The sequence below is a fragment of the Cupressus sempervirens genome, chromosome 5 (assembly GCF_028749045.1).
Source record: "Cupressus sempervirens isolate cs-2001-9-10 chromosome 5, ASM2874904v1, whole genome shotgun sequence".
Classification (NCBI taxonomy): domain Eukaryota; kingdom Viridiplantae; phylum Streptophyta; class Pinopsida; order Cupressales; family Cupressaceae; genus Cupressus; species Cupressus sempervirens.
The window spans coordinates 177,562,269-177,569,798 of NC_143122.1; positions in this window are offsets into that span (position 1 = coordinate 177,562,269).

Sequence of the window (7,530 nt, forward strand, 5' to 3'; positions counted from 1 at the left end):
AAATTTAATGACACATGGTTTTTTTCAGCCACTGGTATTATTTTTTCTAGCACCAACCATTTTCCTAGCAGATGAAATTATTTTCTGGCTTATATTTCCCCATTTATTGGCATTTTTTGGCATATGATCATTTTTCTAGAATATTATTTCCTCGACAACCATTTGATGATCAAATTTATGCTTGTTTCTTGCTGACATTAGTACTTGCATCATCACATCCGCTACCCCTTCTTGCTCTATTTCAACTTTCCTTCACTTTTTTGCTCATATCTCGGGCATATCGGCTCCATTTTTTAGATGAAAAATATCACCAGGAAGCTAGTTCCAAGCTCATCATAATGCTATAGGTATTTTTAGTCTGGATGCATTTTTTGATGGCATTTTTTTGTTGTCAAAATTAGGAATTTAATTTTTCACTCTAGAGATATATGTTGAGAATCTAATCTTCGATTTGGAAATTCTTTATATTATTGGAAATTTCTTTCAGAACTCTTTCATGTGATGCTAGTTGTTTCTTGAAATTCTACTTCATGTGCATTCTATTTAGTTTTTGGTATTTTTGTATTCTAGTGGATATCTTGGTTATTTCAGGGTTGGGGATCAATTTCAGTGCTATAGATGATTCATCATGGGATGTACTATCTTTTATATCAGCCTTTTGTGTCTTCTCATATTTTTAGTCATATATTGTATTCATTTTTATAAATACACTAAGAAAAAGTGCCATATTCCTTCAGTATTATAATTTGAGTTGTTTTGCCTTATTTTTCCTTCTAATTTGAGTAGTGTTAACAAATGAAACTCATATAGATTACTATGATCTTGGGATTTACCATACCTTATGTCATATTGTACATACAGTACTCTTAGATTAAACTAGCATGGGGGATTTGATGTTTTTCCTTTGTTTTCCATCTTCCTTTGTCAATGTGTATTCGATCCATGAAATTAGCCTCGTGGCCCATATGAGATTGATCACCTCGGTTAACAAATATGTATTCTTTTGCATATTGATCATGCTTTCTTGACATGCAATTCTATTGGTGCATATTTCTAGTTGCATGTCACCTCACACTTGTCTATGTTAGGGGGGTTCTCCAATTAGTTCTTATGATTCCTAGGTTTGATGGAGTGAGCTCTATATTTGGTATTTGTTCCTATGTACAAGGAGGATATAGTTTTTGGGTGTTAGAATGATTTAGAATAACTGGGTGTGGGGGGGGGGCGGGCGGGTGAACTAATTATCCTCATGTCCAAATGTACCAATTAAACTTTTAGACACTTCAACCAATTTAGATATAAATATTAAGTAGTTCGGTCTCTATAGAAATTTATTAGTAAGATAAAAGTTGTAGTCCACTATCCCAATAAAAAAAAAATTGTAGTACATAAATTATTAATGGTAAAACATATCAAATAACATTCACGCAAGTATGATACCAAGATTCAATGTGGAAAGCCAATTTGGCAAAAACCACCAAAAATATGTCACCAATATTTACACTCTTATAAAGTGAGCTTTGTGAGGAGCTAGCCGTGTTAAAGGTTAGAATGCACACTATTAGGTGTGACCCTATTGAGTAATTAAATCACCCTATTAGGAGTGACCTTGTTAGAGGACTTAAGAATATTCTACTAGAATGTCACATTAATTAAAAGATTTACAAATGATTGTTAGGTCAACCTTGATTAATGAATTTCAAACTAATGAAATGGTTAGAAAGTAATAGAAAGTTTATCTAAATAAGTACAACAACTGTGAATATAAAAATCATAATGTAGCTAATATGTTGGTCAACTGACTAACCTTTATTATCATCTTTGTCTCTAATCACCTTGGAAACCCTTCAAGCAGCTACACTTCCCTTCTTCACAACTCTTCTCAGCCTCCTTCTCAAATTCACAAATAAATACCATCAAGAGATGCTTCAAACTCTTTAGGTTACCTTTATGCCTCATTAAATAGGTAGCTTGATCTTTTACATCTTAAATACCAATCGTAGATCTTAGGGTGGTTAGATTCATCTAAAAATTCTCCAAACTTCTCTTTGAATCAATGTATAGAAACACTCGAACATGATTTCTCTTGAACTTAATTTTCTAGCTCAGAAATTTTTATCTTCAACACTCTTTTCATATTCTAATAATTCAACTATGTCAGCCAGGAATATGATACTCCTTAACAAACTGTCAAACGCTCACACTCAGCCAACACTATGTTCCTCAGCCTTAGTCATGACTGGATAATTCCATCATCACTATACTCACTTAATCAACTTACATTTTCTTCACTCAATTAATTTTGCTAGAAATTTTTCCAACTTCTCTATTACTCTATCTTTTATTGAAACTTGGTCGACATTGGATTTGTTTGGCTTCTAATGTTTACTCGGTCGACACTAGCATTTGTCAACTTCAACTATTAGTTCCTTAATCTTCTACATTGAAGCTTTGTTAAAGTTATATATTTGTCATTTATTTATCATCTCATCTAGGATTTAATACAACTCTCTTCTCCACTTAGTGTTATAATTAAACAACACATTATCTTACCAAAGTATAACTGATCTAGTACCCATTTTAATTCCTCATAACTCAACCATTTCATTAGGTCCTCCTGATATCTCTTCTTCTCAAATCCTCTCCATGAATCATATTGATATGGCACTCTACTCAGGTAGAAATTGTCTCACCAATATAGGTTTGACATCAATGAAAACATAATAATTGTTCAAATTTTAGTTCGAACACTGGGTACCTATGCATTGTTGTGAGATGGATCATTTATCATATAGACACTCTTTTTTTTTTCCTACTTTGGTCACAAACTTCCATGTTTGATTTATCATCTATTAAAGATTTGGTGTTTCATGTCATCTTCATCCTTGAGTTTAGTTTTTTACCTTAGTGTGCCTCCTAATTTGAGTAGTGTCTTCTAACACAACTCATGCAGATTCTAGTCTTCTCTACCTAGTCAACTTATATTTCAGTGTAGGTTTTTAAGATTGTTAGCAAATTTTTGATATAGCTTTTCAATTTCCATTTTCTTTATTGGAGGCTCTTTATATCATTAGTTAATTTTTGGTAGACCTTTTCATCTTCTACATGCTTTAGTGGCATTATTCATGATCAACCTTTCTATTCCTATCTTCTAGGGCATCCACTAGTTTGGAGGCTTGTGCAGAAATTTACTAATTCTTTCAACATTCTTTACATCTCTTCTTGGGATATGGTTTTTCCCATGTACTTTTCTCTATTTATTTGCTTTAAAAATATTTAGTTGTGCTTGGGTACCTTATTAGGACTTTGCTGTCAAGACCAAAATATACTTTCGATAGTAGTTTCTAGGATTTTAGCTACTCCTTGAGTTTATCTTAAGGTGGCATGTTAGAGTAATAGGATATTTCTTCTTAACTCTATTTGCTTAAGTTAAAATGTAGGATTGTAATAATTAATTCTTTTATTAATTATTATTATGTAATCTAGGTCTTACCTTTTAGGGTTTTGATCTCCTTTCTAATGATTGATCTATTTGTAATTATATACTAATTTTTTGGTTAATAGAAATTTATCTATTTCCTCATCAATAATGTCTCCTTTATGGATTTTCAAAATCCATCCTCCATAGCTTTCTCTTCTCTCTTTTTGTGATAGGTGTAGAGTTGTGAGATTGATCTTTCATCAATTTCAACATCCTTGTTCTAGGATAGCTTCATTAAAAATAAATTTGAGGCACATGTTGGAATTTTATGGCATATTTTTCATAATTGAGCCAACTCAACCTTGAAAATTTTCCTTCTTAATCAGTTTGAGTTGATCATGTATTTCATAGTAATCAGATAGGTCATCCACAATGATGACAACACATGATAATTTTAATAAAGAAATTATAATGCTAGAAAATTTGGATTCATCTTGACTACACTAGCACTCTAAAAGAGATATTCAATTGATTGGTCTCTCATTGCAATAAGCACTAGAACACCAAAATTGACCGACCATATATAAAGCAAAAAATAGATAATGAATGAAGAAATGGAAAATAAGGTGTAACAATATAAATTACATTAATACTAAAGATTAAGATTTTTGTTTGCTATTTGATTAAAATAAATAGAGAGGTCACACAACGAATAGTCGTTGAAGAACTTAAATGTGTTTTAAACAAACATAAAAGAAACTAGAACTATGACTAGTCATCAATCAAAAAATAAATTGCCTACATTAAATAAGAGATTAAAAAAAAAAGGAATATTATATATAGATTTACATTCAAACTTCCTTTATTGACATTTATGATAGATGTCTCATCTATGGAAGATATTGATAAAATCCTCACATTGATAATGATAATGAAAGTAGTAGTTTAAAAGCTTAAAATTATTTTAAAAACTATAAAAGAAGCTAGATTTGTGAATAGTTAGAAATAACAAAATCAACTTAAACTAGGGATTTTTGAAAGGCTCTCCAAGTCATTCGCATGAATCTCCCAAGAAAAGTTATCGTTTGGGTTTTAAGGGCTCCCCAAACTATCCCATTTGATAAGACTTGGTTCTTACAACAACGTCTTCTCATTGAGATTATAATGAAGAAATATTTTAGTTTTAATTGTATTTAGAAATCTTATATTGATGCTATTTTAACAAATGATGCAAACTAAATCAACACATTAGAGATTATTAATGGGTAGTAGAATAGAGAAAAAGTGCAACATAATACTAGAACATATGGTAGCATTGTGGTGGAAATACTAAAAATGAAATGTAACTTGTTCAAATATTATAATAAAATTAGTAATTTTTTTAAGAAGTTGAATTTAAAGTGTACTAGTTTTACATATGAAATCCATGTACGTGTTGATTATATCCATATAAGTGGCCCAATATCTATCAAATGATAAGTTCCACATTAACTGAAATAGACATTTAAGCTACCTCATGCATTTCCTTCTAGATCAAATATTATTGAATTTCATTATCAAATACATCAAGCATTGTTTCTATCTCAACTTGACACAATAATTGAAGGAAAATTTTAGTGCTTGCATGAGGAAATTAAAAGAAAGGAAAATAATCTAAGTGAGCTTAGGCAATAGTGAGAATAGGGTAACTAGGTAGATGTAAGCTAGTTGGGTAAAACATATTTTTACACTAACATATATCACTATAATACTCCACTACATTTATTTAGATTAAGTTTTTAGCAACATTCTGTTAGAAATCATATGTGAATTACCCATTATATATATAAATTTCATAGGATATGCTATTCTTATTTGGGGTTTCCAATATGACTCCATCTAGAGTTTCAATAAATTTATACTTGATGAGCACTCATGTGAAATAAAATTGTTAGTACTTCTACATAATTATCACTATTCTTTATATAGGATGGAAGATCAATTTTTTACCATCCTTTAAGATGTTTATTGTGACCTTGAAAATACTTTGATAATTTTAAAAATTATAAATTGAGTTCTAAGACATTGAAAAGGGAAGACTAATATTTATTTTAATTCATTTAAATTTTTTTTTAAAAATAGTACACATTATTTAATTTCTAATCTATCTAAAGAGAAGTATGCGAATAATTATTATCTATGTCGTGGTTATAGATAGAGTGAGAGTTAGTTGTATAATATTAATTATACAATGTGGTTGTTATTCAAAACCTCAATCCTTTCCCATTGGGATGTTAACAAAGAGATGCTATATTTTTAACATTACTAACAAATATTATATTAATGAAATTTTCAGAAAGATAGAACTACATGAACATGTTATGGATGAGTATGAAACATGTTGTAGTATTGTGATCGAAATAACAAAAATATAATGTTATGATAAAATAGTATAACATTATTGAATTTCTAATCTATCTAAAGAGAAGTACGTGAATAATTATTATGCATGTTGTGCTATAGATAGAGTGGGAGTTATTTGTATAATATTAATTATTCAATGAGGGTGTCATTAAAATCCTCAATCCTTCCCATTGGGATGTTAACAAAGAGATGTCATATTTTCAACAATACTAACAAATATTATATTAATGATATTTTCACAAAGATACAACTACATAAACATGTTATATGTAGTGCCTACCTTAGTTTGCATTTTGTTATTGTGGCCAAACTCTTTTAGGGCTAGTTTTATGTTGATGGTTAGCAGCATTGTTTTGAGACTATCAGATATTGTGCTATGGTTCAGTTGATATGTGATGAGATTACTTAGAATCTACGTTACATTATTTTCAGTTATTGATTAGTTAGATGGTTTATTATCACATGTGTTTTCTTATGGATACTTACCCCATACTTGCATGTGTATGGTGTGTGTGTTTGTTCTTGGATGGCATTTCTAATGTGGTTAAGGAAGGGAGTCATAGTCACCTGCTAGTCAGGATCTACACGATGCACCACTTCCTGCCATTTCCTGTTTAGCTTAGCATATATATATATATATTGTATGTACATGCATGGTTTTTATGCAAGTTGCAGGTACCGAGTATCGACTTCCCTAAATTGCCAGGATGAGCGTACCCTATCACATTATCTCAATGGTAAGAGAGGGGAGATAAATTCTTAAGTCCAAATCCCAACCCTTTAAGCCATTTGTCCTAATTGGGAATTAGGACAAGAATCTGAGTTGAGTACCCTCTGAATGCGTCAGATGATGTAATTCATGATATTAACCTTTTTGGTTTAATTTTGTTTGTATTTTGCTATAGTGGGTTTTTCGTATTTTATTTTATGAGTCTTTAGTATATTTTCTATTAATTAAGCCTAATTAAAAGATTTAATTAATGGTTTAATTTAATGGAAACTTAATATGATATTTTAATATTTATTTTATTTAATTAATTGAGAAATTAATTAAATAAAATAATTAAATTTGAAGATAAAAGTTATAATTTTAAAGTTGGAATGTGATAATATTTATTTAAGTTAATAAATATTTTAGCAATTTAGTTTCAAAAATGAATTTAAAAGTGGAAAAGATATTAAAATTATTAAAAGATTATAGGTTGCATGATGTGTGCATGTGATTAAAATATAAATATATTAAGATAGAACAAGTGGATTTATTAAAGTGAGTGCATAAAAATTAATAAATTAAATTGGAAAGAGTAAAGTGAATATTAAATTAATTAATGTGCATTATTTTAATATTCATTCACATAGGAGTTTGTGAATTCTCAGGAGTTGTCATGTAGACAACACAGGAGTTTGCACTCTAATTATGCACGTGTTGTCAACAACATAGAAGTTGGCACACAAATTAAACACATGGTGTCTACAACCTTATGAATCATCTAGAAGGTTGGAAAAAACTCATGCTTAGTTGTCAACACCTTCTAGTTGCTTCTAGAGACATTCTAGGTGCTTCCTGAGAGTTCTATATATTCAGGCACTCCTAGAAGCTTAGGGAGAGCATTTGGAGCGTGGTTGGAGGACCGGGAACGTGGGAGAAGGAAGGAGCTTGCTCTACGAATTTTGAGAAAAAGGGAATTAGCATCAGTATCCAGGTG